The sequence below is a fragment of the Canis lupus genome, chromosome 17, assembly GCF_003254725.2.
Source record: "Canis lupus dingo isolate Sandy chromosome 17, ASM325472v2, whole genome shotgun sequence".
NCBI classification, from domain to species: domain Eukaryota; kingdom Metazoa; phylum Chordata; class Mammalia; order Carnivora; family Canidae; genus Canis; species Canis lupus.
Genome location: NC_064259.1, coordinates 52,445,578 through 52,463,114, shown reverse-complemented (window position 1 = coordinate 52,463,114; position 17,537 = coordinate 52,445,578). Strand labels below are relative to the sequence as shown.

At 37.1% G+C, this 17,537-nt stretch overlaps 1 protein-coding gene across 7 annotated transcripts in view; it reads left to right on the top strand.

Moving 5' to 3' along the window:
- DENND2C (DENN domain containing 2C) overlaps positions 1–17,537 on the top strand; it is an 83,171-nt gene that overhangs the window by 14,133 nt on the left and 51,501 nt on the right. The window contains exons 2-3 of one of the 7 annotated variants that reach the window (XM_049095526.1): positions 12,050–12,134; positions 14,628–14,761. The exons of 1 other annotated variant lie outside the window; for it this stretch is intronic. The gene's annotated coding sequence lies outside the window, so the exon portion shown is untranslated. Of the gene's footprint in view, positions 1–1,654; positions 1,773–12,049; positions 12,135–14,333; positions 14,762–17,537 lie in introns of those variants that run through there. 5 more of the 7 variants (XM_035700629.2, XM_049095527.1, XM_049095525.1 and 2 more) reach the window with 5 other exon arrangements.

Genomic DNA, 17,537 nt, shown 5'->3' with positions numbered 1-17,537 from the left:
GGGAGATAAAATAACAGTTGAATGTATAATTTGGGGATGATTTGAAAACTTGAGAAATGGGTCTTCTGGCTATTTGGCTTTAGAGTTAGATTGGAAGTTACATTATTCAGTGGATGCGGATGTATGTTTTTAGGAGAGCTTGTTATGTCTATACTTTTAAACCCCTGAAAAGTGCTTTTTTTTTTTTACTTAACACTAAAAAAGGGCAGGATGTGAATACATATATACTGTAATTGCTACTATATAAAAATATACTTATGAAAAAAGACAGGGAGGAAATAGACCAAAATACACCAGTGATTGTGCTGGAGGTGGTAGACTTAGAAGTGTTTTCCCCTCATTTTCTCTATTTTCAAAATTTCTAAAAAGTAGTAGTAGTTTATAGTATTTAAAACTTAAAAACAGGGATCCCTGGGTGGCGCAGCGGTTTGGCGCCTGCCTTTGGCCCAGGGCGCGATCCTGGAGACCCGGGATCGAATCCCGCGTCAGGCTCCCGGTGCATGGAGCCTGCTTCTCCCTCTGCCTATGTCTCTGCCTCTCTCTCTCTCTCTCTCTCTGTATGACTATCATAAATAAAATAAAATAAAAATTAAAAAAAAAAACTTAAAAACAATTTTTTTTCTTTTTACTTTCTGGAATTTTTTTCCAACCTTTGCACACTATAAGAAGTAAGAATTTTGCTACTAAGAAGAACTTAGCTAAGCATGAGTTTGTGGTTTAAAAACTATGTTACTGGAGCACCTGGGTGGCTCAGACAATGAAGCATCTGCCTTCTGCTCAGGTCATGATGCCTAGGTCCTGAGCCTGCTTCTCCCTCTCCCAATGCCCACCCTCATGCTGGCTCTATCTCGAATAAATAAATAAAATATTTTAAAAATAAAATTAAATTAAAACTATGTTACTATAGAGTTATTTTGAAGCTATTTTGTAAAGTTTAAAAGTTCTAATTTGGGACAGTTATTTCTTACTATAGAAGAGGTTTCAAAAAGGATAATTAGATCAAAAAGTTAAGATACACTTCATGTGATTATATGGACTAACACTGCATTAATTTAATGAAATTGTGAAGTTTCGTGTGATTAAAGTTACTTTTATATGTCATTTTCCACGTTCTGGAGTTTCATAAAACTTCCTCTTCTGCTGAAACATTTAATTTGACTGTTTACCTAAGCAATCTTTAAAATTCAGCAGCACCTTTTCTCCCCCTGGATGGGAGTGGTTCCCAGTCCCTGTGTCTCTCCTGTTCTGGGTATAAGTTAAGCACTTGGGAGTGATTATTCTGAGCTCCTAGTCCCTGGGTTTGAGATAGGCAGGAAGTACCTCCTCCTTTTCCCTTGGGAGGCAAGGAAATACACACCGCCTAATTTTTTAAAAGAAGTTGTCTATATTGTCCCTTATAATCCTTATAATGAATGAACTAATTATGATTCTTTTTACACTGTTGTGACAAGGGTAATGAACTGATGTTAGCAGAGCCTATTTTTGGCTGCCCCACTTTATAAGCCTTGGAGTTCTCTATAGAATATGGAAGTATTTGACTCCTATTGTTTTGATCTTGGCCTATGAGGCCCCTGCTGAAACCCTGAGAGGACAGGAAAAGTTGCATTTGACATCCTGTTATATTGGTTGATATTATTGTTATGTCTACCCACAGACAAGTAATGCATACGGGTTAAATGCAGAAGCTTTGGAGTAAAGAGGAACTAAGCTTGTGTTACCTGGGTAACTTACCGAACCAGTTCATTCTCAGTTTCCTCATCTGCAAAAGGAAGGTAATAATACCGTCAGAGCTGTTGAGAATTAAATGTAATAACGAATGTAGGGACTAAGCACAATGCTTGGCATCTGGAGCACTTAAGAAATGATGATGATTGTCATTTAAGATATCCCATGAGTATGCAAACAGACTTCTTCTGTGCCACCTGGACTTTTTTCCTCTTTACTTTTTTTTTTTTTCTGAACGTATTTGGGTCGTGGGAATTAGGTTCTACTGCAGATGAGAAATAGAAGAACTAACTTAAGTCAGAGAGGACTGATGTGACCTTAGTCATGCTATTACATGACATTAAATACTCTCCTGTTAACTTATAGCTGTCTTTATGGGACAAGGACGGTGGTATGGATAATGAACAATATCATTAGCTTATTTGGAAGATATCTTGTAAAACTTAGGGGTTGTATTATGTTGGTTTTTTTTTTCAAAGTATCTTTTGAAATTTATTTTTCTTGAGTAAATCTAGTTGAATGTCTTTAAAATATATTTGGTGGGCAGCCCCAGTGGCACAGCGGTTTAGCGCCGCCTGCAGCCCGGCGTGTGATCCTGGAGACCCAGGATTGAGTCCTACATCGGGCTCCCTGCGTGGAGCCTGCTTCTCCCTCTGCCTGTGTCTCTGCCTCTCTCTCTCTCTCTCTCTCTCTCTCTGTATGTGTGTGTGTGTGTCTCTATGAATAAATAAAATCTTAAAACAAATAAAATAAATTTGGTAAAACATTACTTTATAGGCTAACTGCATTATACCACTCTTTCATTTTGTATTATGTTTCAGTCCTAGAATATGGTCTCAATAGTGTGCTAATTAACATGTATAACAGGGGCACTACATTAAGAAAATTAGTTTTCATTCTTTTCAGAAACATCACCTACTAGCAGGAAGAGCTGATGTAGAAACCAATGAAATGCCTTGACAAAGTCGAGCGAATATTAGAGATTTGAACAGGGCGTTGTCATATTGTGGGTCAACTAGACAGTCGTCATCTGGTTTTGACTGTTAAGAGTCCTCACTGTACAAATTAAATTGCCCTCATCCTCTTTGGCCTGAACAATATTTTATGTCTCTGTTTTGCTACCTCTAACATCTACATCTCTGTTTTGCTCCATATGCGTTTCATCCATGAATGAAACATTTTTACACTTTTCACGTCAAAATTTGAAGAGCATCCCAAGGAGATTTCAAGGTTTATAAAGGAGACATTTAGGAAAAGGTAAGAACTGGGCAGCCCGGGTGGCTCAGAGGTTTAGTGCCTGCCTTCAGCCCAGGGTCTAATCCTGGAGCCCCGGGATCAAGTCCCACGTCCGGCTCCCTGCATGGAGCCTGCTTCTCCCTCTGCCTCTCTCTCTCTCTCTCATGAATAAATAAATAAAATCTTTAAAAAGGAAAAGGTAAGAACTGCTGAGAACTTGGCCCCTGGACTCCTGATACAGAAATCAGATAAGGATTTTTAGTGTACACAGCACTCTTGGCTCCTGTGAATTGAATTTCCAACTCCATATTGGAATCTGTGCTCCAGAGTAACTCTTTGGAAATCAGAATTGTCTCCTAAGTTTTAAGAGGTTTAGTTAGCTGAAGAGACTGCTTCTATACTCCTAGGGACTTGGGATTCTTCCGTAAGTCCTGATATAAACTTGGCTAACTATGCAGTATAAGATGCTAGTTTGGGAAGTTAGTTCTACTTTTTGTAAGGCCTGTTTTACCAGGAGCCCATCTAGCCTCTTAGGACTGGAACATTTCTGGATATAGTCCAATGTACAGTTAACCATACCCAGCTTGCTTTTAACTAGATTATTAGCTGGAGCACTAGATTAAAGTCTAGCTGCAACAGAAGCACAGCTACTAATGGTTTTGTCAGCCTCCTTGTTATTTAGTCTGAGGAACACTTTTCCTAAGTACCATTCTTCTTTCCTCCTGCCTCTAGTGCATATCTCCCCGGCTTCTCCTAGGCTTCTTTTGTGTTTCCCAGTCATTCAAGAAAGCCTAAGGGCTGTCCAGATATAAATGACCTCTGTAAGGCATAAGTATTTCCAGCCTTTTAAAAAATAGTTCTTAAAAATAAAATAAAATAATAAAAAAATAAAAATAAAAAATAGTTCTTGGTGGGGCACCTGTGCCTCAGTCAGTGAAGCAGTCTGTCTTCAGCTCAGGTCATGATCTCAAGGTCCTGGGATCAAGCCCCGCATCAGGCTTCCTGCTCAGCGGGGAGCCTGCTTCTTCTTCTTGTGCTCCCCCTGCTTGTGCTCACTCTCTGTCAAATAAATAAATAAAATCTTTAAAAAAATAGTTCTTGATAATTAGTTAACAATGTTGTTGCTAAGAGAGTGGATCTTAAATATTCTCACTACAAAATAAAATAGTAGTAGTGAGGTGATGAATGTGTTAACTAACTTTATTGTGGTAATCATTTCATAATATATATACTTCTCAGGTCACATTGTGCTTCTTAAATTTATACAATGTTATATGTCAGTTATATGGATAACTTTATTTCATGCTCAGTTCTAAGGGTGTTATGAGCCAAATTGTGTCTCCCCACCCATTCATATATTTATAATAAGTAAACAAATAATGGAATTTCAGGTAAATGATAAGCTCTGTGGAGAAAATATAGTGGAGTGAAGGCATATGTAGGGAAAGAAACCTTATTTATTTTTATTTTTATTTTTTTAAAGATTTTATTTTTAGAGAGAGTGGGAGTGTGTGTGACCAGGAGGAGGGGTAAAGGGAATGGGAGAGAGAGAATCTGAAGTAGGTTCTGTGCTCAGTATGGAGCCTGATTTGGGGCTCAATCCCATGACCCTGAGATCATGACCTGAGCTGAAATGAAGAGTCAGATGCTTAAGCAACTGAGCCACCCAGGCAACCCAAGAAGCCTTATTTTAGGTAAGATGGACAGGAAAGGTGAATATTGAATAGAAATTAAAAAATGAGAGAGGGAGAAATGATGCGGTGGCGTTGATTAGTGTGGTAGCCGTGAAGATGGTAAGTGGTTGGAGTTAGAGATATGTTTTGAAGGTGGAACTACCATTTGTCTAGTCAGTTCATGCTGCTATAACAAAACTAGCATAGACTGGGTAGCTTAACAAAAATTTATTTCTCATAAATTGGCTGGAAAGTCCAAGACCAAGCTGCCATCCAGTTTGGTTCCTGGTGAGAGCCCTTTTCCTGGTTTGCTTATGGCCATCTTGTTGTTGTATCTTCTTGTGGAAAGAGAGCTCATCTCTCTTATGTCTTTTCTGATAAGGGGACTAATCCTGTTCATGAGTCCTCCATCCTTATGACTTCCCAAAGGCCTCGCCTCCAATACCATTGCACCGAGGATTGTGGCTTCAACATAGAAATGGAGGGGGACGGCATGTGAGCATTCAGCCCATAACATCAGGTTAGTTGTGAGGATAGCTCCAAGGGTCATGCAGCTTTGTTAAATAAAATCTCCAGCAAAGAAGAATCAGTGAACAGCAAAGAAGAATTGTCATTTGGAAGTTTTTAAAATAGGGGATCCCTTGGGGGGGGGGGGTGTCAGAGATTTAGCGCCTACCTTCGGCATGATCCTGGGGTCCCGGGATCGAGTTCCACATCAGACTCCCTGCATGGAGCCTGCTTCTCCCTCTGCCTCTCTCTCTCTCTCATGAATAAATAAATAAAATCTTTTTAATAATAAATAAAATAATGTGAGTAACCAACCATGTAACACAATTATGAAATTAGTGTTATTCCAGTTCTTTGGCTTGTGCATCAAAACCTTGAATATATTGTATTTCATTCTTTCATTAAAGAAAAAAAACCTCAGAAAGTTTCCATGACAGATGTCTTAAGAGAGTTGACAGACCTGGTAAAGAATTAAATATATTTTTTAAAGAATCCTAGTGCTTGCTTTGCAGTTAGGCGCAATAACTGCTGAGCAGTTTATGTTGTCTATTATTAGTAATATTAGGGTGTGTGTTTTTTTTAAGTTTCTGTGCTATTTTGGGAATCATTTTTAGTTACCTATAAGGCTGTTTCCTCTGATAGGACTGAGATAAAAGGCTGATATCCTGTATGTGCTTGCTTTGAAGATTTGTTATTCAAAGAACAGTTAACAAGATGATAAAAGTTTGAAAGGTAGAAACCAGTTCGACATTTTTTTTCTCTTTTGCTTTAAAATTTTTTTAAGCAAATTCAGTTAAGAATTTTATTCAGGATTTATTTCTATGGCCTTTATTAAAAATTTATCCAGAGGCAAGGCACCTGGTGGCTAAGGCGGTTAAGTGGCTGACTCTTAGTTTGGGCTCAGGTCATGATCTCAGGGTTATGTGTTGGGCTTTTCCATACTCAGCGGGGAGTCTACTTGAGATTCCTTCTCTCTCTAAAATAAACAGATAAATGTTTTCAAAAAATTATCCAGAGGTTTACAAATTAAATACTATGTTAGTATTTTTAAAAATTATTTTATTTATTTATGATAGTCACAGAGAGAGAGAGAGAGAGGCAGAGACACAGGCAGAGGGAGAAGCAGGCTTCATGCACCGGGAGCCCGACGTGGGATTCGATCCCGGGTCTTCAGGATCGCGCCTTGGGCCAAAGGCAGGCGCCAAACCACTGCGCCACCCAGGGATCCCCACTATGTTAGTATTTTAATTAAATATACCTACTAGAAAATTCCGAAAAGCAAATAATGTGAGCAGTTCAAATTCCTACCCATCTTCCTGAGCAGATTTTATTATATTCCATGTTTCTCTCTCTCTCTTCTCTCTTTTTAAGATTTTATTTACTTATTTGAGAGAGAGAAAGAGAGAGAGAGAGCCTATGAGCAGCATTGGTGGGGGAGGGAGAGGAAGAGGCAGACTCCCCATGAGCAGGGAACCATGCAGGGCTTAGTCCCAGGAACCTGAGATCATGACCCGAGCCAGAGGCAAATGCTTCACTGACTGAGCCACCAGGCGCCCCTGCATCCAATATTTCTGTAACACATGTCTTAGCATCCTCTGCAATAGCAAATAGAGGAGTTACATTCTGAGATTTAGGTTTACTTTAGGGCTTTCAAGACAGCATTGCAGAAGCAATTATTCCTCTCTGGCTGTCAATGTTACCTCTCTTCATTTTCGCCCTTAAGGTTCCTGTTTTTCTAAGTATTCCCAGCAAGAATGACTCTAGAGCACTGAGATTCTTGAGGCCATGGAAAATGTATGCAGAAGTATTTGTTGTAAGAGGAATTTAACATTGGAAAAGGATTACAGAATATTAACAGGTGTAATGGGAGCACCCAGGAGTAATTAACTCAGGGTCAAAGTCTAAGGAAGGTTTCACTGAAAAATTTTGAATGGGTCTTGAAAGTACATTGTGTGTTCAGGAAATAATTAATAGCTGTCTTTTTTTTTTAAAGTAAACTCCACACTGAGCATGGAGCCCAGGGCAGTGGGACTTGAACTCATGACCCTAAGCTAAGATCAAGAGTCGGACGCTTAACTGATTGAGCCATCCAGGTGCACCGATAGCTATAATTTATTGAGCAATTACTATATGCCAGCAATTGTCTCAAGCATCTTTTTTTTTTTACATCATTTCATATTTAATTGTTACAACAACCTTATAGGATGGATACCTGTGTCCTTTGTGGCAGAGAGTAGCAAGAGCCGTATCAGTTATACTTAACCTCTTTGTGCCTCTTCATCTGCAAAACAAGGATAATGACAGTATATACATACCTTATGGGTTGTTTAAAAAAAATGAGATGAGTTCATATTGGTAAAATGATTAGAATTATCCCTGACTCATAGTAAGTGCTTGATAAGTGTTATCTATAATATGATTCATCCTATAGCTCAGGAAGCAGGCTTAGAAGGATTAAGTAATTTGACTGAGATTGCACAGCCAGGAACCAAGTCCGGTGGTATTTGAACACTGTAACTCCAGTATGCTAGTTCTGAACCACTGATAGATGCAAATTATTTGATGTTTGTGGAATGTAGCATGCAAGCAAGGCAAATCACAGGAATCAAGTGGAATCAGAGACCTTATGTATCATGCTAAGAGGTATGGACTTGATCTTGCTTGTCTCTGGACACCATGAAATACGTACTTGTTTGCTTTTATCATTTAAACCAAAAACTATTTGAGTAGCAAACTTATGACCATATTTTGTGTATGCACTATAAAAGCACACACATATGTACGTATGACATTTTTAAAAAGCTTTAAAACTCTTCATGATTGGCTTATCCCAATTTTTTTTGCTAATTTTTGTTGGCCATGTGTTTATTTGTTTTGCCATTTTGTTAGAATTGACCAGTACCACAAACAGTAGCAAGGGTGAAATGTTTAAGGTATATTTGTGGAGGAAAAAAACTTAGTATCAAGTAAATTTTATCCACAAACTTAACTTCTTTCTGAAAACTAGTGTGTGGAGGGTATTATTCAATTTTTATATCAGATCTTCATTCAGTTCTTGGAAGTCCATTGTTCCTTGGGAGTATGTTTTGATAGCCACTTTGGCAATGTATGAAGCACCAGAAACCAGCAAAGGTTTTCACTGGTTTATGATTTGATCATATCTAAATTTTAGAAATATCATTTTGGCAACAGTATGGGAACGGAGTTGATATTAGAGGCAGAGAGGCCATATAGGAGCCTATATTTTATGGTAATTCTAGGAAAAGAATGGTAAGTACATAAGGTGAGGTTGTTGTAATAAGGATAGAAATAAAGAGAGACATTCAGGAGGTTAGATTGGTGAGGATGTATACTGACAGTTATATGCATATAATATTTAAATAGGTTGAGACAGTAATGTCATAACTATTCTTGGGCACTTACCTTATACAAGAGACTTTATATATTATTTCACTTGATCCTTCTAACAATAACTCTACTGGTGTGTGTTATTCCCTTGTTTTGGAGTAAGGTTTGGATTGGTTAAGAGTACAAGGCCCACTGCTAAGTAAGTTGCAGAAGATTAGAATCCAGGTGTCTGGCTCCAGAACCTGCACTCTTTGTATCCTGTACCATGATGCCTTCCTTATAAATACTATGGTCTCTACCTGTGTTTTATAACATGCCTTTTCAATGGTTTGTTTCATTTATGCTGAGTAAAAGGTGATTTATTCTATTCACCTAGGAAAGCTTTCTTACATTCAGAGAATCTTCTCATCTCTTACCCCAACTCCAAAAAAAGAAATTTTAAAAATACTTTTGTAAATAAATAAATTAAATAAATAAATAAATAAAATAAAAATACTTTTGTTAAAGAAGCCAGATATAAAAGGAGACATTTTTCTCTCCAGAATCTTTCTTTGCAGTCTTAATCTAATAATAACAATCAGTAAGCAGCACATTGAATTATAGCACATAGGCCCAGGGAACTGGCTTTAATAAAAACGAAAGGATGTTTTTGTTATTAAAATATCTGGATGTATTTTATTCTCTTCTAACAGCAGTTGCCTACTGTGATAATATATGCTTTGTGTACTTCTACAGGGACTTACTTTGTTCTGTGTTGATATGTAAAAGCCTGTATGTTTCTGAACTGTTTCATGCCTGAAATTCAGGTAGCAGTAAACAATTCTCTTTAAAGATTAGTATCCTGATAGCCTTTCTCTAAACTCCTTGCCTGCACTGAAGTGGACTTCACTGTCTCTAGACAGACTTTCCAAAATTTTTTTACCACACCTCACCATAATAAATACATTTACAATCCATTACACATACATACACACACACACACACCTGAAACAGTCTGAAGCAATACCTGCCCTTACCTTCATGCAGTGTATTCTGATTTGTACTATTGTTCACTATTCTATTTCACCAAAAACATTTTAAGACTTCCCCTTCCAGTTAGGGTGTAGGACTTGAAAAACATTTGTTCCCATAGTAACAAGAAAATTCTGGACAAAATAAAAGTCATGTATTTCTCTGGGGCTAGTGAATAGTGGATGCAAGGAAATTTTGATGAACTGAATTCCAAAGTGAATTCCTTTATAAGTGAGCAAAGAGCCATAACAGCTTTCATACCTGAGGACAAGCATATAGTCTGGATACAAGTAGCCCTGGCAAAGATGATGAGGCTTTACAGAGGGAAGGAAAAATCTGCCAAGTCTTAGTTATCTGTATGCACTGTTGGAATTGGAGTGTGGTGCTTGCTTCGGCAGCACATGTACTAAAATTGGAATTGGAGTGTGGATTGGAATCTGGAAGAATCTCAAATGCATAAACAAACTGCTTGGCCCAATAATTATCTGCTGTTCCAGTTTTTACTAAGACAGCAGCATTGCAGGGGGTATGGGAGGCACAAAGAAGTTTTATAATCCCACATATTTGTGCAGTGATATCCTGCCAGGGTTGAATCCAGAGTTGAACCAAAAATAATTGAAACTGTAGCCATGCTTTTTCCAGCTCAAATATTGACAATATATAAAAGGTAGCAGCAGCTTGGGGGGTTAGAGGTTGAACTAATCCCAGGTGAATTCCATGTAATAAGACCTACTACCCAGCCTCAGCTCAACTTGACTCTAGGAGGAATCTGAATGATCAGCCCCTCACTCTAATTACTAGAGAGAGGAATGTTTATAGTCTCAGAAATAATATAAAGCAAAATAAATACAAAGTATATTATCTTTTCCTCTACTGTTCTTTTATAGGTAGTGTCAAGATTATGATTAAAAATTACAAGGCACAATAGGATGCCTGGATGGTTCAGTTGGTTAGGTGTCTGCCTTTGGCTTAGGTCATGATCCTGGGCTCCTGAGATTGAGCCCCACATTGGACTCCCTGCTCAGCGGGGAGCCTGCTTCTCCCTCTCCCTGCCTCCCTGCCCATGCTTTCTCTCACTATCTCGCTCTCCCTCTCAAATGGATAAATTAAATTTTTTTTAAGTTACAAGGGACTAGGGGTGCTTGGCTGGCTCAGTGGAAGAGTGTACAACTCTTCATCTTGGGGTCATGAGTTCTAGCCTTACTTTGGGGATAGAGATTGCTTAAATACATATATACATGCATAAATTAAAATTACAAGGCTCTAGAATAAATAGAAACTGTGAACCATAATGAAGAGAAAAAAGAGTCAATAAAAGGAAACCTAAAGATAACCCAGTGGTTAGCATTACCCAACAAGGACTTTAAGATTATTGTAAATAGGGACGCCTGGGTGGCTCAGCAGTTGAGTGCCTACCTTTGGCTTAGGGAGTGATCTGGGAGTCCTGGGATCGAGTCCCGTATCTGGCTTCCTGCATGGAGACTGCTTCTCCCTCTGCCTATGTCTCTGCCTCTCTCTGTGTGTGTGTGTGTCTCATGAATAAATAAATAAAATATTTTTTAAAAAGATTATTGTAAATAAATTATATACAATAAGAAAATATAATGGGTGAAGGGATGGAGTATTTCAGAAGAGGAATGGAAATGTTAGAAGAACCAGATAGAAAATTTGAAGCTGAAAAATACAGTATCTGAAATAAGAATTATTAGATGGGCTTAAAATCAGATTGGACTTTGCTCTGTAGAATGTTTAGTGAACTTGAAAACAAGTCAAAAGAATTTATCTAAACTGAAGCAGAGAAAGAAGGAAAAAGTAAAAAAATAAATGAATAGAGCACAAGTAACTTGTGGAATAGTATTAAATCATCTAACATATGTGTAATTAGAATCTCAAAAGGAGAAGAGAAAGAATCAGGCAGAGGTAAAAAATGGATTCAATGGAAAAACATCAGCTCACCATCTAAGAAGCTCTACAAACCTCAAGCAGGATAAATACAAAGAAGACCACAGTTAGAATTAGCATAGTCAAATTGCTGAAAAGTAAAGATAAAGAGTAAATCTTAAAAGCAGTTAGAGAAAAGAAGCTACATAACATACAGGGGAACTAAACACAGAATGACTGCAAACTTCTCATTAGAAACAATGCAGGGGTTGCTTGGGTGGTAGAGTTGTTTGAGTCTCCAACTCCTGATTTCTGCTTAGGTCGTGGTCTCAGGGTCATGAGATCGAGTTCCGCACAAGACTCCAACACTCAGTGGGGAGTCTGCTTGAGATTCTCTTTCTCCTTCTCACCCCACCACCTGAGCATGTGTGCTCTCTCTTTCTCTCTTAAATGCATAAATAAATCTTTTTAAAAAAAGAAGCTATGCAAACTTCAAGCCAAAAAATAACGACCTTAGACTAAAGAAAATATTATCAATCTAGAATTCTATGTCCAGCAAAAATAACTTCTAAAACTGAAGGTGAAATAAAATTATTTTATTTTATTTTATTTTATTTTTTTATAAAATTATTTTAGATTAATAAAAGGAGAAAATTTCTTGACCACAGATCTGCACTACAAGGAATGTTAAAGGAAGTACACAGAAATCAATGATTAAAGAATTTTCAGATGAGAAAACTGAAACCCATAAAGGTAAAATGACTTTCCTATGATCACACAGCTAGTAAATTGCAGGGTTAGGACTTAACTCCATTTCTTCTGATTTCTAGTCCAGTGTACTTTGTTTGGGGGACAGTATAGCATAGTGAGTAGGAAAAGCAAATGACTTTGGAGCAGTCATACTTAAGTCTGAATCTCATCTCCACTGGCTGTTAGAACCTTGGACTAACAGGGAAGTCACTCCTCCCCATTTTTCAGATGGAGAATATGGTACAGAGAGATTAATATATACACGATATAGTTGAGAAGAAAAGTATAGTGTTTGTTAAAGTACCTTGCACAGTGTAGGCATAAAATAAATGAGAATTATCTTCCCTTCTTAGTAATGCTACCTTTTTTTTTTTTTTTAATCAGTAGCAGTTTTTTGGGGAAGGGAGGATGGAGGTGGTTATCTTTCCTAGAGATTTTATCTTTTGTCTGTATCTTTCCTGAATTAAGTCACCCTTATGACACATACAGTGATTCTGATTCCATTTGGTTGTGTTCCTTCTAGTAGATTAGTAGTTTGAGTCCTTTTGGCACCCATTTTTTTTCGGGTAAACAGGCACTAAACCTGAAACTTGCATTTTATTTTATTTTGTTAAGATTTTTATTTATATGAGAGAGAGAACACATGCTCAAGTGGGGGGAGGGGCAGAGAGGAGGGGTGGAGAATCCTAAGCAGGCTCTGAGTGGAGCTCAGAGGAGCCCTACACAGGGCTTAAGATCATGACCTGAGATGAAATCAAGAGTCAGATGCCCAACTGACTGACTGAATCACCCAGGTACCCCCTGAAATTTGCATTATTTTATTTTATTTACTTATTTTTTAAATATTTTATTTATTCATGAGAGACACAGAGAGGCAGAGACATAGGCAGAGGGAGAGGCAGGCACCCTGCAGGGAGCCTGATTCAGGACTCAATCCTAGGACCCAGGATCATGATCCTGGCCGGAGGCAGACGCTTAACCACTGAACCACCCAGATGCCCCTAAAACTTGCATTTTAAACATAGGCATTTATGCAGCTCTTCACAAAAGAACAGCTAAGAGCTTAAAGTAAATCTGCAATGGATAGTGTAATATTCTTGGGGGTTAAATTCATTGAGGAAGAAATCTCAGATTATTTATCTGGTTAAGAATATGGTGGTATGAAAAAAAAAAAAAGAATATGGTGGTATGATAACTTGTTTTAGATTTCCTGATCAAAATCTGTTGTTCAGAGAAAGGTGATACTGGTTCTACAGAATGTAGACTAGAATACAAAAAGTGATTTTTGTTTAAAATAATTAACATAGGGACGCCTGGGTGGCTCGGCGGTTGAGCATCTGCCTTCAGCTCAGGGAGTGATCCTGGAGTCCTGGGATCAAGTCCCACATTAGGCTCCCCATAGGAAGCCTGCTTCTCCCTCTGCCTATGTCTCTGCCTCTCTATCAGTGTCTCTCATGAATAAATAAATAAAATCTTAAAAAAAAAAAGATTTCTCTCAATTTCACTGCGTGATATAATGTATCTAAGATGAAAGAGGAAGAGATGCCTGCGTGGCTCAGTTGGCTGAATGTCTGACTCTTGATTTAAAAAAAAAAAAATTTAACATATTTTATTCAGCCTATATTCACTGTTCCCAAAAGTTCTGGAATTCATACAAATATGGACCCTTGTTAAGTCCTTTGTCCCCAAGCATTTAATCTTACTTGAAAATTAAATAGAGCATTGTTTTTGCTGAAAGATAGTTGAATTGTCCCCAAAGTGAAATTCACTTTTGGATTTTGTTTGTTCAGTAACAAATTTATTAATGCTATTTAATTAAATGATTGTCACTTGTTATTAAGGGTACAGAAGACCAGTAGCACCTACTTTGAGGGGGTGCTTCAACCAAGGAGACCATTTGTTGTTGTTTTTTTAAGATTTTATTTATTTGAGAGAGAGAGCACAAGTGAGGAGGAGAGGGAGAAGTAGAATCTCCATTGAGCAGGGAAACCAGTGGAGGGCTCAATCCCAGGACCCTGGGATCATGATCTGAGCTGAAGTCAGATGGTTAACCAACTGAGCCACCCGGGTGCCCTCGCCCTTTGTTTTTAAATTTGCTTTTAGCATTGTTTTCCCTTAAAGGTTCAGATTCAGGAAATCACATCCTGTTGCCTTTTGTTTTTTGTTTTTTTTCTTTATTGCATGGGAAACAATTAGAATACTCCTTGGCTCTGGCTCTGGCAGAGGAAAAAGTTGAAATTATTGTCAAAATTTTTAAAGTAGCTGTGATATAGAAGAAAACTTTGGGCTTTGTATCCTAGGCCATTCATTTATCTTCTCTGAGCTTAAGTAGCCTCACCTTTAAAAACAGATACAATAATATGTATCAAGGTTGTTATGAAAAAGAGAAGAGATGGATTAACTGAAATTGCTTTGTAATTGAAAATATTATACAAATCAATGCCAAAATTACATATTTTAAACATTTAAAAAAAATATTCTATTTTTTCATGAGAGGCACAGAGAGAGGCAGAGACACCGGCAGAGGGAGAAGCAGGCTTCCGGCAGGGAGCCTGATGCAGGACTCCATCCAAGGACCCCAGGATCATGCCCTGGGCTGAAGACAGAAACTCAACCACTGAGCCACCCAGGTGCTCGTTTTAAACCTTTTTTTAAATTTATTTTATTTATTTTTTTAAAGATTTATTTATTTATTTATTCATGATAGACAGAGAGAGAGAGAGAGAGGCAGAGACTCAGGCAGAGGGAGAAGCAGGCTCCATGAAGGGAGCCCAACACAGGACTCAATCCCGGGGCTCCAGGATCGCACCCTGGGCCAAAGGCAGGTGCCAGACTGTTGAGCCACCCAGGGATCCCCCCTTAAACCTTTTTTTAAAAGTCAGGTTGATTTTCTCATTTGTCTTAAGAGCAAAAATGCATAGAATTTTCAGAGTGTACTAGGTATTTTACCTTTTATCATTTTTTTTTGCTTTAAATAATTTATTGAGATATAATTTATCTTTATTTTTTAAATTTATTTTTATTTTTTAAAGTAATCTCTGCACCCTACATGGGACTTGAATTCAAAACCCCAAGGTAAAGAGTTGGATGCTCTTTTGACTGAGCTGCCCAGTTGCCCCAGGATATAATTTCATACAATAAAATGCACCCATTTTAAGTGTATGGTCAATTACTTTTGACAAATGTATACACTTGGAACTACCATATGTAATATTTTCATCACCCCTAAAAGTTCCCTTATACTCTTTTGTGATTAGTTCTCACCCTCCTGGCCCTAGACAACCACAGATCAGCTTTCTTTCTTTTAGATTAGATTAATTAATTAGATTAATTTTGGCTGTTCTTGAATTTCATATGAGTGGGATCATACTGTATGTACTTTTTTGTTTCTTCATGTTTTGGGGAGATGTCTGCATTGTGCGTATTGTTGGTTTTGTTTCTTTTTATTACTGAAAAATATCTGATTGTATGAATATATTACACTTTGTTTATGCATTCAATGTTGATGGCCTTTTGGTTTCTAGTTTGGGCTATTCTGAATAAAGATGCTGTGAATATATTCATGTAGAAGTATGTGTGTAAACATAACACTTTTCTTTCATATTAAATACCTGCAAGTGAAATTGCTACTTCATATGGCAATTGTATGTTGAATTTTATAGGAAACTGCCAAACTGTTTTCCAAAGTGATTGTACCATATTATAGCAGCAGTGTTTGAGAGTTCTAGGTTCTCCGATACTTAGTATTCTTTTAAATTTTAGTCATTCTAATGGGTATGTAGTGGTATCTTGTGTTTTAATTTCAGGTTTTTAATGACTAATGATAGTCATTTTCAGGTGCTTTTCAGGTGCTTAATGGTACTTACTGGCTACCTATAACATCTTTTGTAAAATGTCTGTTCACATATGATGCATATTTTCATTGTATTGTTTACCATATCATTGATTTATAATAGTTCCTTATATCATGGAATTAAGTGCTTGTCAGATATATATATTTTGAATATTCTCTCCCTGTCTGTTTCATTTTTAAAACATCTTAAGAAAAGCACAAGATCTTAACTTTGAAGTCCAATTTGTCAGTTTGTCTCTATAGATTAGTTCTTTTTCGTGTCCTAGTAAATCTTTTCTTCCTCTACAGATATTTTTGTCTATTTTTTTCTTCTAGGAGGTTTGTAGTTTTATCTATTAGATTTAGGTTTATGATATATTTCAAGTTAATTTTTGTAAATGATGTGGGTGAAGGTCGAGGTTAATTTTTTCCATATAGATATCCATTTGTTCCAAAGCCATCTACTGAAAAGATTATTTTCCCCCAAAATGGGACATTTTTCCATTTTGTGGAAATCAATTGATACTATAAGTGTGGGTCAGTTTCTAGACTTTGTACTGTTCCATTGATCCATTTGTCTCTAATACGCATTGTCTTGCTTACTATAGCTTTATAGTGTCTTGAAATCAGTAGTATATGTTCAACTTTCTTATTATTGAAAAAAATTAGGCTACTTGAATTCCTTTGCATTTCCAGATAAATTTGAGAATCAGTTTGTCAATTTCTGCAACAAAGCCTGCCGTGTTTTTTATTAGAACTGTGTTGAATCTATAGATCAATTTTGAGAGAATTTGATGTCTTAACAAAATTGAATCTTCTAGTTCATTAATGTGATGGATCTCTTTGTTTATTTAGTAGTTCTTTAATTTTTTTTCTTAGCAGTGTCTTGTAGTTTTCAACGTACAAATTTTGTACCCCTATGTATTTCATGATTTTTGTGTGACTTTTTGAATATTATTTTACATTTCATTTTCCAATTGTTTAAAGAGATTGCACCTCTTAAATGCTCCTTTTCACATCTATTTAATGGATTAATTAAAATATCCTTATTTCTTAAGCAGCTGGGTCTTACTATAAAAAAGAAGGTGCAGCAAATCCAGATCCAAAGTACACAGTCATCAAAATTAGTAACGCTATTTGTTTTCCATTGAAAATGACAAATTCTTCCCTAGGCCCTCCTCATGCTGGCTCTTACAGACCACATACATTGTGAACCTCTGGATGCTCTGTCCCAACATAGTGCTGTTGGAAGTTCTGCAAAAGGTGCAGAGTCCCAAGACATTAGAAATGGCAGCACCACACCAAGCCCTCCTTTTTTCATGACCTTATTTCTCAGTGTTAACAAGCCGAAAGGGCACTTTGCCAATCTAAATACCTTTTATTTAATTTGTCATGCCCTATTGCATTGATTATGACTTCTCATACAGTGTTGTTGAATAAAAGCAGTGAAAGAAAATATCCTTGCCCTTTTCCCAGTCTTAAGGGAAAGGTGTTAAATCTTTTACCACTTAGTGCGATTTTGCAGTAGTTTTTTCATAGTTGCCATTTATCAGATTGTGGAAATTCAATTTCCT